At 37.5% G+C, this 12,091-nt stretch overlaps 1 protein-coding gene across 10 annotated transcripts in view; it reads left to right on the plus strand.

Annotated features, from left to right (window-relative positions):
• The window catches only part of AGO3 (argonaute RISC catalytic component 3), a 120,919-nt gene that overhangs the window by 55,471 nt on the left and 53,357 nt on the right, over positions 1-12,091 (plus strand). The window contains exon 1 of one of the 10 annotated variants that reach the window (XM_045035543.1): positions 7,578-9,265. The exons of the other annotated variants lie outside the window; for them this stretch is intronic. The gene's annotated coding sequence lies outside the window, so the exon portion shown is untranslated. Of the gene's footprint in view, positions 1-7,577; positions 9,266-12,091 lie in introns of those variants that run through there. 10 annotated transcript variants of the gene reach the window in all.

Genomic DNA, 12,091 nt, shown 5'->3' on the forward strand with positions numbered 1-12,091 from the left:
TCAAGTTAGTCTTGTAAGATAAGCTAAATTAAGCTTTGTTTGTGTGACTAAACTGGTTTTGTCTGCTCAGGGAATTTTCAAGGCTGGTGTCCCATATGCTTTTGATTTTAACAGTATAACGTAACCTATTAAGCCAATATTTAAATATAGCCATAGCTTATATTTAAGGCTCAAGGTCACATAATTTACATTGAAATTATAGAGGTCAACCTCTGACTCCAAATTATGTCCATATTATTCACAGCTCTATACTGTATCCCTTAAAAAGCAAGATTCCTGGCAGACAAATTTCAGACCCAGTACATCTGAATTGAGAAAGGTTATATTATTTTTATTTACTTATTTACTATATTTTTATATACTTATTTACTTATTTACTATATTTCTTTTTATATACTTATTTACTATATTATTATATTATTTTATTTACATATTTTTATGTCCTTTTCAGTAGAAGTAGCTTTCTGCAAAACATTCAGTGTCTGTTTTGCTCGTAGAAGAAAATAGAATATATAAATTGTAGAATTTTGGGGTGCCTGGGTGGCGCAGTCGGTTAAGCGTCCGACTTCAGCCAGGTCACGATCTCGCGGTCCGTGAGTTCGAGCCCCGCGTCAGGCTCTGGGCTGATGGCTCAGAGCCTGGAGCCTGTTTCCGATTCTGTGTCTCCCTCTCTCTCTGCCCCTCCCCCGTTCATGCTCTGTCTCTCTCTGTCCCAAAAATAAATAAAACGTTGAAAAAAAATTTAAAAAAAATTGTAGAATTTAGTGATTGTAATTTATTCTGTGTAAGAGTCAAAAGTTCACACTGAATATGCTTTCCTTTGCAAGGAAAACAGATTTCTAGAAAGTAATTTATTAATCACAGTATTAGTGTTGCTTGCTTTATATGTTTGTTTTGAGTTCGGGTATAAGATCTCAAAGATTAAGAAATAATTTATGATAGTCAAATTAGTCTTCTCAGCAGGAAACAAAAGCAGAACATTTTTTTGGAGTATAATGAGAGTCTCATTTCAGGCAACAGGACAGGAACTTTATCAACATATGGTCCAGCCAGGCAAAGTAAATAAGTGTGTGTCAGGCTTACCCAGACCATCCTCACATTACAGAATCAGAATGATGGCAGCAGAAACCTCAGTGACAGTCTTCATCCTATTTGTTTCAGTCTCATTGAGTATGCCCTTCGTATTTGGTACACAGCTGTCCTCTTGGAATCGCACATCACTATTTCCCTTGAGAATTTTTGTCTTTTTCCTTTATTGATCTTCTGTTTCCTATATCCTTTTTTTTTTTAGTGTTCAAAAGTTTCATGAGGAAACGTTACGTACGTAAGAGGCAAATGTTGTGACACCTTGCGTATTGGGAAGTGAACTTAAATGATAGTTTAACTGAGTTTCTATGTCGGAAATAATTTTCCTTCACAAATTTGAAAGCAGTGCTCCATTTTTTAAATAGCTTTAGTGAGGGGTTTTGTTTGTTTTTTATACATACCATAAAATGTACCCATTTTAAGTGTCTATCTAGTGTCTTTCACATATTTTGCTTTGCCTTCTGCAACATGTCCTCAGCTTAATCTTTTAACCCTTTATTCACTTTTTCATTCTGCTATCATGTTCTTCTTTTCTAGTAGTTATTTATTTCCTGAGTGTTGTAGGATACTATTCTTATTTCACAGTTACAGTATCTTCTCTTGGCTCACTAAGAAACAGTAAAACTTGGTTTAAGAGCATAATTCATTCCAGAAACATGCTTGTAATTCAAAGCATTTGGGTTTCTTTTTTTAATAAAGAGAAATCTTTTTTTTTTTAATATTTGTTTATTTTTGAGAGAGATAAGAGTTTGAGTGGGGGAGGGGCAGAGAGAGAGGGAGACACAGAATCGGAAACAGGATCCAGGCTCTGAGCCATCAGCCCAGAGCCTGACGCGGGGCTCAAACTCACGGACCGCGAGATCGTGACCTGGCTGAAGTCGGACATTTAACCGACTGCGCCACCCAGGCGCCCCGGGTGGTGCCTTTCTACAAAATTTTGCACTGTTTCCCACATTTTACACATCTCCCTAATCTCATTTGAAGTGAGGGGTTCCTCTGCCTTTTTCTTCTCCGCCTCCTCCTCCTCCTCAGACAGGATGCAGACGTAGATTTCTTACAAAATCTTGCAATTTCAGCCACTCGCATACCTCGTTCGTACTTCTTGATGATTTCCTTCTTAACTTCCACTGTAATCATCTCCCTCTTACTGCCTTTCTTTTCAGCCTTTTTCTGCATGGGGGCTATTGTATACACTCTCATGGATGTTGACTATACTACAGTGTTAATAAACTCTTACTGTATTTAATATAACTGGTAATAAGGTAGCAGAGGAAAGGGTCTATATCTGCAGGCAGCCTGACCTAGGATGAAGCAGAGCATTCCTAAGCTTACTCTTGTTGGAAAAGCAAAGGACTGTCCATAGGTGCTCTGAAGTGACAGAAAATACACTAGTGCCAGTTGTGGGCACCTTCCAGCGTTCTGAAAAATTCCTGATTTCTGCCAAACACCATGGCCTGAGACCGAGCATGCAAGCACAGGAGACAGTCACCCACAGTCCCACAGCGCTCATGAGAGACGAACCGTCGGCTCAGTTGTGATCGTGTGACATTCGGTGTCACGTACTGCTCATCTTGTGGAATATTCGCAGAACAAGTTATTTGCAATCCAAGGTTTTACTGTAATCTATTTTGGAGTTTTCTTTTTCCTGTACATGTTTACTCTTCCTACTCCTTTATGTTTTGATCTCTGCCTTCCATGTTAGAGTCTTTCTTTCTTCAGATACATTGTATCTTTGGTTATCTACTCATGATTCATTAGGATCTAAAACACTGACTAGAAGCTCCGAATGCATCATTGGGGCCAGTTGAATATGAACTTCATTATAGGGTGGTTTCAGTGGACTGATGTTAGGGGACCTACATTTGTATCCTCAAGTCTGTTTGCTTGGCTGGTCAGGTTACTCAAAGATAAGTCTTTTCAGCTCCTGCCTGAAGGGTATCAGTCTGATTGTCTACATTCTAGAAGCCAACATTCAGCATTTAATGTTCATATTCATTTAATCTCTTCTTTTCGGTACAGTCTGTGCCCTCAACTGTGCCTGATATGCTCCCTCCAGAGAGCCTTTCCTTTATTTTTTCCAGAAAATAAACCTCTGGATTTATGTAGGGATGACAAAAGGGCAGTTGTTCAGCAATGTGGGATTAGACAAGGGTCTAGGACGCCGCCTGCTTCTCAAACAGCTTTCCTCTTTATTTTTCCACACCTCTCCCCATTCTGTCACTAGTTTCAGAGGTACTGCCTAGTTTCAGAGGTGCTGCCACTCCTCATGCTTTTTGAAGATTTTATAGTGTAGATGCAGTTGGTTCTTATCTTTCCCAACCTAGCTGGCTTGGGATTTCATTTTCTTGGATCTACTATGTCAGTTACAACCTGTCCACTTGCTTTTCAGCTTTTTTTTTTTTTTAATTTTAAATTTTTATTTAATTTCTTTTTTTTTTTTAATTTTTTTTTTAACGTTTATTTATTTTTGAGATAGAGAGAGACAGAGCATGAACGGGGGAGGGGCAGAGAGAGAGGGAGACACAGAATCGGAAGCAGGCTCCAGGCTCTGAGCCATCAGCTCAGAGCCTGATGCGGGGCTCGAACTCCCGGACCGCGAGATCGTGACCTGGCTGAAGTCGGACGCTTAACCGACTGCGCCACCCAGGAGCCCCTTTTTTTTTTTTGAGAGAGAGAGAGAGAGAGAGAGAGCACCAGCAGAGCAGGGAAGGGACAGAGAGAGAGGGGAATAGAAGATCTGAAGTGGGCTCTGCAGTGACAGCAGCAAGCCTGATGTGGGGCTGGAACTCACAAACTGTGAGATCAGATCTAAGCCGATGTTGGACACTCAACCAACTGAGCCACCTGGCGCTTCTTGCTTTTCGTCTTCTGAAGTGTTGATGGATTTCCTGTTTTCTGTTCTCCCCTCTTTCTAAGATTATGTTTTTGGTTTTTTAGAGAGAGAGCATAAGTCTGGGAGAGGAAGAGTGGGAGAGGGAGATCATCTTAAACAGCTCCATGTTCATGGAGCCTAACACAGGGCTGGATCCCATGACCCTGTGATCATGACCTGAGCCAAAATCAAGAGTCAGATGCTCAACAGACTGAGCCACCCAGGCACCCCCCCCCCCACCTTTTATAATTCCTTACCATAGTTATAACGGAGTTTGGGGATTGGGGAAGGAATGAAATGAGCATCATAACCCAGAATTTGTTCTTAAAAGGCAGAGTCTTTGTCTGGATCATCTCTAAATTTCAACCCATAAGAGAGCCTTGATATAGTAGGTACTTAATATGTTTACAGGGATGATTAAGTTTTGCTTTACAGCTATAAAACTCAGTTGGTAACAAGTTTGTGATGAAGGCCTGGTTTTTTGCCACATGGACTGCTCAAGAGGTCTGGTTAAGTTTTCTCACAGTATTGTGGCTGACTTTCTCTGGAGCAAGTAATCCATGATAGAGCAAGGTAGAAGCTGTAATGACATTAAGGCCTAGTATTGAAAGCTACATTTTGCCATTTTCATAATATCCTGTTAGTTACACAGTTATATTCATTGTAGGAAAGACTTATACAAAGTTGTGAATTCTATAAGGCAAGACTTACTAGGGACATCTTGCAGGCTGGGTATCACACAAAGTTTCTGTCCTAAGCTAAAGAACAAATCCAGATTAAAAGAAGGTAAAAAATAATAAAGATTAGAGCAAATATTAATTAAATAGAAAACAGTGCAGGAAATGAATGAACCCAAAAGTTGGTTCTTTTAATGAAATTAAAAACTCCTAGCAAGACTAAACCGATTTAGAAAAATAGAAAAAAACAGATTACCAGTATCAGGAATGAAAGAGGGTCTCACTAAAGGTCCTTTAGAATTGAAAGGTTAATAAGGAAATGTTATGAGCTTTATACCAGTTAATTTGATAATTTAACATGACTTTACAGAAATTTACTCTGAAGAATAATCTGAATAGCTCTGTGTCTATTAAATTCAATTCATAATCCCCTGAAAATTCCAGTGATTTTACTGGTGAATTTTATCTAACATTTAAGGAAAAAATAGTACCGGTCTTTCACTAATTCAGGAAATAGAGGAGGAAAGACTTTCCAACTTTATGAGGCTAGTATACCTGTGATACCAACACTTGACAAAAACAGTATAATCCTCCCAACAAACAGAAAAATCATTAGACACATTCTAACGTTCTCATGATAAAAATTTACAATAAACTAGCAATAAAAGGAAACTTTTTCAGCTTGATAAAAGCGTCTAGAAAACATAAGAGGCATCATCTTCATACTAAAGGGTAAAAAAAGATTAAAAGCTTTTACTCCAAGATCAAGGCAAGGATACTTGCTTTTCACTGCTTGATTCAGCATGGTGCTGGCAGTGCAAACCAATGCACCGAGGCAAGAAAAATAAAGACATAATGTTGTAAGGGAAGAAATAAAATTCTCCCTGTTTGCAGAAGACCTGTTATTCTCTACATAAAAAATCCTAATGAATCTACCAAAAAAAAAAAAAAAAAAAAAAAAAAACCACACACACCCAAACCTACTAGAATTAATAGATGAATTTAGCAAGGACACAGTATACTAGTAGCATAGACAAAAATCAATACAAGCAGTATAACAAGAAATAATACTAGCATTCAACAATTAAGAAAAAATACCATTAATAATTAAAAAAATAGATTTAAAGAAAGATGTGCAAGTCCTGTATAATGAAAGCTACAGAGACTTCCCAAGAAAGATATAAAGATACCATGTTCTTGGACCAGAACACTAAAATTGTTAAGCTGTCCGTTCTCCCCAAATTGACCTATAGACTTAACACAATCCTAATGAAAATCTCATCAGGATTTTTTTTTAATATAAGTTGACAAGCTGTCTTAAGATTTATATGGGAATACAAAGAACCTAAAATAGCCAAAAACATTTCAAAGAAAAACAAAGTGGGAAGATTTATACTACCTAGTTTTAGGGCGTTTAAATTTTTTTTAGTTTTTATATTTTTTAAGTTTATTTATTTATTTTGAGAGAAAGAGTGCACTGGCAGGAGAGAGCAGAGAAGGAGAGAGAATCCCAGGCAGGCTCTGCCACTGTCAGCACTGAGTCCAAATCGGGGCTCAATCTCAGCAATTGTGAGATCATGACCTGAGCCAAAATCAAGAGTCAGATGCTTAACCAACCAGGCACCCCATACTACCTGGTTTTAAAGATAGGCTACAAAACCATAGTAATCAATACAGTGTGATATTGGGGTGAAGGTAGACCTGTTAATCAAGTTATAGAAAAGCTACAGATATTAAGATACTTGATCTTTATTTTTTTTCTTAAGATACTTGATCTTAATCACAGGCTGAGAAGCAATTAGAATAGCTACAGAAAGAGACCCACTCATGTGGTTGATTGATATTTGACAGAGGAGCCAATATAATTCAGTGAGAAAAAGGTAGTATTTTTTTTAATACTTTATTTTAGAGAGAAAGTGAGCATGATGTGGGAAGAGAGAATCTTAAGGAGACGCCATGCTCAGCACAGAGCTGGATGCACGGCTCGATCCCAAACCCTGGAGTCATGACCTGAGCCAAAATCAGGAGTCGGTGCTCAACCAACTGAACCACCCAGGTTCCCCGAAAGGATAGTCTTAATGAGTGATGCCAGAACAACTGGATATGTGTATGAAAAAAATAAACATAACCCCTACTTCACACCGTACTCAAATATTAATCCACAAAGCTAAAACTGGGAAATTTCTAAGAAAACAGGAAAAATATTCATGTCCTTGGAGTGAAAGATCTATTTTTTCAGTTTATTTATTTTGAGAGAGAGATCGTGAGCAGGGGAGGGGCAGAGCAAGGGAGAGAAAAATCCCAGGCAGGCTCCATGTTATCAGCATATATCCTGACGTGGGGCTACATCCCACGAACCGAAAGATCGTTACCTGAGCCGAAATTAAGAATTGGACACTTAAGCGACTGAGCCACCCAGGCTCCCCAAAACATTTTTTAATATACTGGAAACTTCATCTGAATGAAAACCCTCTTTTCAAAACACTTAAGATGAAAAAGTAGGCACTGCTGGGAGAAACTATTTGCAAAACATCTATCTAAATAAAAGACTTGTGTCCAGAATATTAAAAACTTATACCAGACAATTTTTAAAATGTGGTCAAAAGCAGACACTTCACAAAAGATGTATGTGAATGGCAAGTAAACACTTGAAAAGATGCTAAACATCATTGCGCATCTGAGAAAGGCAAATAACCACAATGAGGTACTTACTTCACACCCACTACATGGGCTAAATTAAAATGACTGGCAATACCAGGGCACCTGGGTAATTCAGTTGGTTTAAGCATCTGACTAAGGTCATGATCTCATGGTTTGTGCATTTCAGCCCCACATCAGGCTCTGTACTGACAGCGTGGAGCCTGTTTGGGATTCTCTCTCTGCCTGCTTGTCTGTCTGTCTGTCTCTCTCTCTGTCTCTCTCTCTCTCTCTCTCTCTCTGTCAAAACAAATAAAAACTTTAAAAATTCCACCATTTAAAAAAAAAAGACTGTCAATACCAGTGTTAGGGTGTGAAGCAACTGGAAATGGTAGGTGTAAATTGTACAACCACTTTGAAAAATATTTTGGCATATTCTTTTAAAGTTAAACATTTTCTGGCTTTATGACCCACCAATTTTATTCCTAGGCCTTTCCCCAAGACAAAAGAAAAAAGAGGTCATACAAAGATTTATGTGCATATATTTGTTTATTCATAATAACTAGAAACAGGAAATAACCCAAATATCCAAGAACAGGTGAATGGAGAAACAAATTTTGATCTATTCATACAAGGAAATACTACCCAGCAATTAAAAAGAACTAACTATTAATTTATACAGCAGTATGAATGAATCTCAATTAAAATGTGCAAAAGAACGAACTCAAAATGGTATATACAGTATAATTACATTTATATGAAATTTTATAACCAGTTAATCTATTGTGAAAGAATACTATAAGTGTTTGCCGAGGGCAGATGTGGGAGAAACTAACTACGTAGAGGCAGGAAAGTACTTTCTGGGGTGATAGAAATTTTCCTTCTTAATTGGGGTTGTAGTAGCATAGATATATACATTTGTCAAAATCATTGAACTTTACACTTAAAATGCATTTTATTATATGTAAACCTGAAAATCCTTTTCTAAAAGTAAAGTATTCCTACATAACCCACCAGAAAGGCTAAAATTCAAGTCTGACAGTACTAACAGTGAGAAATTAGCACAAAAATGACTTATACATTGCTCATGAGAGGGTCAGTTGTTAAAACCATTTTGGAAGAGTTGGCATTATCTAGGAAAATTAGAGATACAGATCCTTCATGACTCAGCAATTCTACTTTTAGATGGAGCCTTTTCTACCAGAGAAATTTATATGTGTATGTGCATCAATAAGACCAACTATAGGAATTTTCATAACCTTACAGTAACCAAAGGAAAATGCAAACACAAATGTCCAACATTAGAATAGATAACTATATTTTTTTACCAGAGTGTTAGTGCAGTGAAAATGAAGAAGCTATTTACATTTAATATATATGAGCTAGAGACCATCCTTAGCAACAGTCTCAAAAGGATTACATGCTTTATGTTTCCAGTTATATAAAGTTCAAGAACCAGGAAAACTAAACTGTTTTTGAATCTGTACTTATGTTGTGTATTTAAAGAAAAGGAAGTGATTACCATGAGCCAGGACTTTGATTACCTTTGAAGGAGAGAGAGGAAGTTAGGATTGGGAAGGGGCTAAGAAAGAGGTTGCTAAGATACTGGCAGTATTTAGTTGTTGATCCAGTGCTGGTTCTGTATATATTTATTGTATAATACTCTCAGTAATATTCATATTTTATATACTTTACTAAATGTGTGATATTTTATATTAAAAATAGAAAAAATAAAACAATTCTTTAATCTATCAATATCTCCTGGATGCTATGTTAATAATATCTTGCCAGGTAATAATAGGAAATTCAAGGATATTTAACATGGCCTCTAAAGTGCTCACTAATTATAACCATAAAAAGACATTCATTGTGTAATAAGTAGTCTTAATCTCTGTTCTCATACTTTCAGAGCCATGGGAGTAAGCCTATTAAAATTGAAGCAGATAACATCCATACCATGTAACCTCTCAGGAGGTAGTATGTGTACATTAAGGTATAATTGTGATTATGTTTTTACAAGCTTCCAATGTTATTTACTGTTCTATTTTATACTATTCATTTGGACCTGGACTTATTTCATAGTCATAGTTATTTTAAATATGGCAAGCACTTACTACTTTCTTTTTTCTTATCTGTTATTTTCTGCCATGTCTTTTGACATAGTGAAAAGCAAACTTAAGAATTCTAACCCCTTCTTGGGGCACCTGAGTGGCTTAGACCGTTAAGGGTCTGACTTGGGCTCAGGTCATCATCTCATTATTCCTTAGTTCCAGCCCTGCATATGGGGCTGTCTGCTGACAATGCAGAGCCCTCTTTGGGTCCTTTGCCCCTCCTCTTCTGTTGCATGTGTGCAGTCAGTCTCTCTCTCTCTCTCACTCTCTCTCTTCCTCCCCCATCTCCCCCCCCCCCCCCCCCGCCTTCCCTCTTCCTGAAAAAAAAAAAAAATTCTAAGGGCACCTGGGTGGCTCCATCGATTAAGCATCCAGCTTCGGCTCAGGTCATGATTTCCTGGTTGGTGAGTTCTAGCCCTTCGTAGGGCTCTGTGCTGACAGCTCAGAGCCTGGAGCCTGCTTCACATTCTGTGTCTCCCTCTCTCTCTGCCCCTCCCCTCCCCTCCCCTTCCCGCACTCACTCTCTCTCTCTCAAAAAAATAAGTAAACATTTTTTAAAAATTCTAATTCCTTCTTAATGGAACATTCTCCTATAAGACCTCTTTAAGGAGTTAGTTTACATTAACAAAGTGATTTTGCCTAGAATTAAGACCTCACTAGATCAGTGAACAAATGACATGAATGAACAGTTCTTCAGAAATGAAAAAAGAGGGATGCCTGGGTGGCTCATTCTGCTGAGTGATGGACTTCAGCTCAGGTCTTGATCTAACGGTTTGTGGGTTTGATCCGACATTGGGCTCTGTGCTGACAGCTTGGAGCCTGGAGCCTGCTTCAGATTCTGTGTCTCTAGCTCTTTGCCCCTCCCCCCCCCCACGCTCTTTCCCTCTTTCTCCTTCTCCCTCTCCCTCTCTCTCTCTCAATGAATAAACATTTAAAAAAATTTTTTTAAAAGAAATGAAAAAAGCTCTGTTGAGTTCCTATTATGGTCTGTGTACAAGTAGGTACTTTGCATTGAATCCCCACACTAATGCTATGAGTAGTAGATATTCTAAATTTACAACTGAACAAATAGAAATTCACAGAAATCATAATCAGTAAATGTTGGACCTAGGATCAAAATCTATGTCTATTTTATTTTAAAGCTTGTCCTTGTTTTATTATTCAAACACTGCTATGCATGAAAAGAAGAAAATAAACATAGCTTGGAAAAATCAATGTGCAACAAACAATCAGTGACAGGAATTAAAGGATGTATTTCTATCAGCAAAAAAAATTTATCATTTATCAATCTATATAAAGATACATTAGACGTGTAGAGTGTATTACAAAACCTTACTGAAATTTAAATGTCCTTAATAAATTTGGAGATGAATGTTGATGAATTGGAAGACTATCCTACTGGTATTCTAGACATAGTCTCTTTTGGTGATTTTTTTTCCTTAGTTGTAGATTATATATATCTAGATACTGGCAATCTAAGTAGTAGATAATATCTCATTTTCCACCAAAGTCCTCTCAATAATATCTGTACTTGATTTCTAATTTTATTGATCTGAATTCTAACACCTGGCTAGTCCATTTTAATTATGTGCACACACTCCAGATTTATCCATCTGTTGATGGATATTTTGGTTTTACTATTAAAAACAATGCTACAATAAGCATTCTTACTCATGCCTCCTCTGGCATATAGGGAATTTCTCTAGAGTATGTATTTCAACATAGTGGAACTGCTGGATGGAAAAGTAAGCATATCTTCAAATTTACTATACATTACTATTTGCTCTCGTCATTGTATCAGTTTATATCCCTCCAGTCTGCATGAGAGCATTCATTCTTCCATTGGCTTGTTGTCAGTTTGTGTTACAGGTCTTAAAATTCTTTGCCCATCTTGACTGGTGTAAAATGATAGCTCAATATTGTTATGTATTTCCTTAATGACACGTAAAATAATTCATGAAAATTTATGGGTTTCAACATTTAGATTTCTCTTTTATGTAATGCTAGTTCATGTCATTTGCCACATTTGTTGTATCTTGGTTATAGGAACTCATTACATATTTCAATACTAATTATTTGTGGGGTGCCTGGGTGGCTCAGTCGGTTGAGCGTCCGGCTTCGGCTCAGGTCATGATCTCACGGTTTGTGGGTTCCAGCCCCACTTCAGGCTCTGTGCTTGATGGCTCAGAGCCTGGAGCCTGCTTCGAATTCTGTGTCTCCCTCTCTCTGTTCCTCCCCCACTCATGCTCTCTCTCTCTCCTTCAACAATAAATAAACATAAAAAAAATTTTTTTTTAAATACTGATTATTTGTTATAGGTGTTACACATGTCCTCTACCAATCTATAGCCTCATTTTGCTGCTGTTTTGGGTGGTTTTTTGTTGTTTTGCTTTGTTTATGGGTGCATTTCTTACAGTTCTCTTCCATATTTTTTTTTCCCTTATAGTTTTAATAGTTTACAGTTTACGTATTTTAAGAAATTCTTAGGGGTGTGTTGGTTGAGCATCTGACTCTTAATTTCAGCTCAGGTCATGATGCTAGGGTCATGGGATTGAGCCCCATGTTGGACTCCGCACTGAGCATGGAGCCCACTTAAGATTCTCTCTCTCTCTGCCACTCTCCCCCGCTTGTGCTCGAGAGAGAGAGAGAGAGAGAGAAAGAAATTCTTATGATTTCAGTAGTTTATAGTTTTAATATCTTGTTAAGAA

This window comes from Felis catus, chromosome C1, assembly GCF_018350175.1.
Source record: "Felis catus isolate Fca126 chromosome C1, F.catus_Fca126_mat1.0, whole genome shotgun sequence".
Taxonomy (NCBI): Eukaryota; Metazoa; Chordata; class Mammalia; order Carnivora; family Felidae; genus Felis; species Felis catus.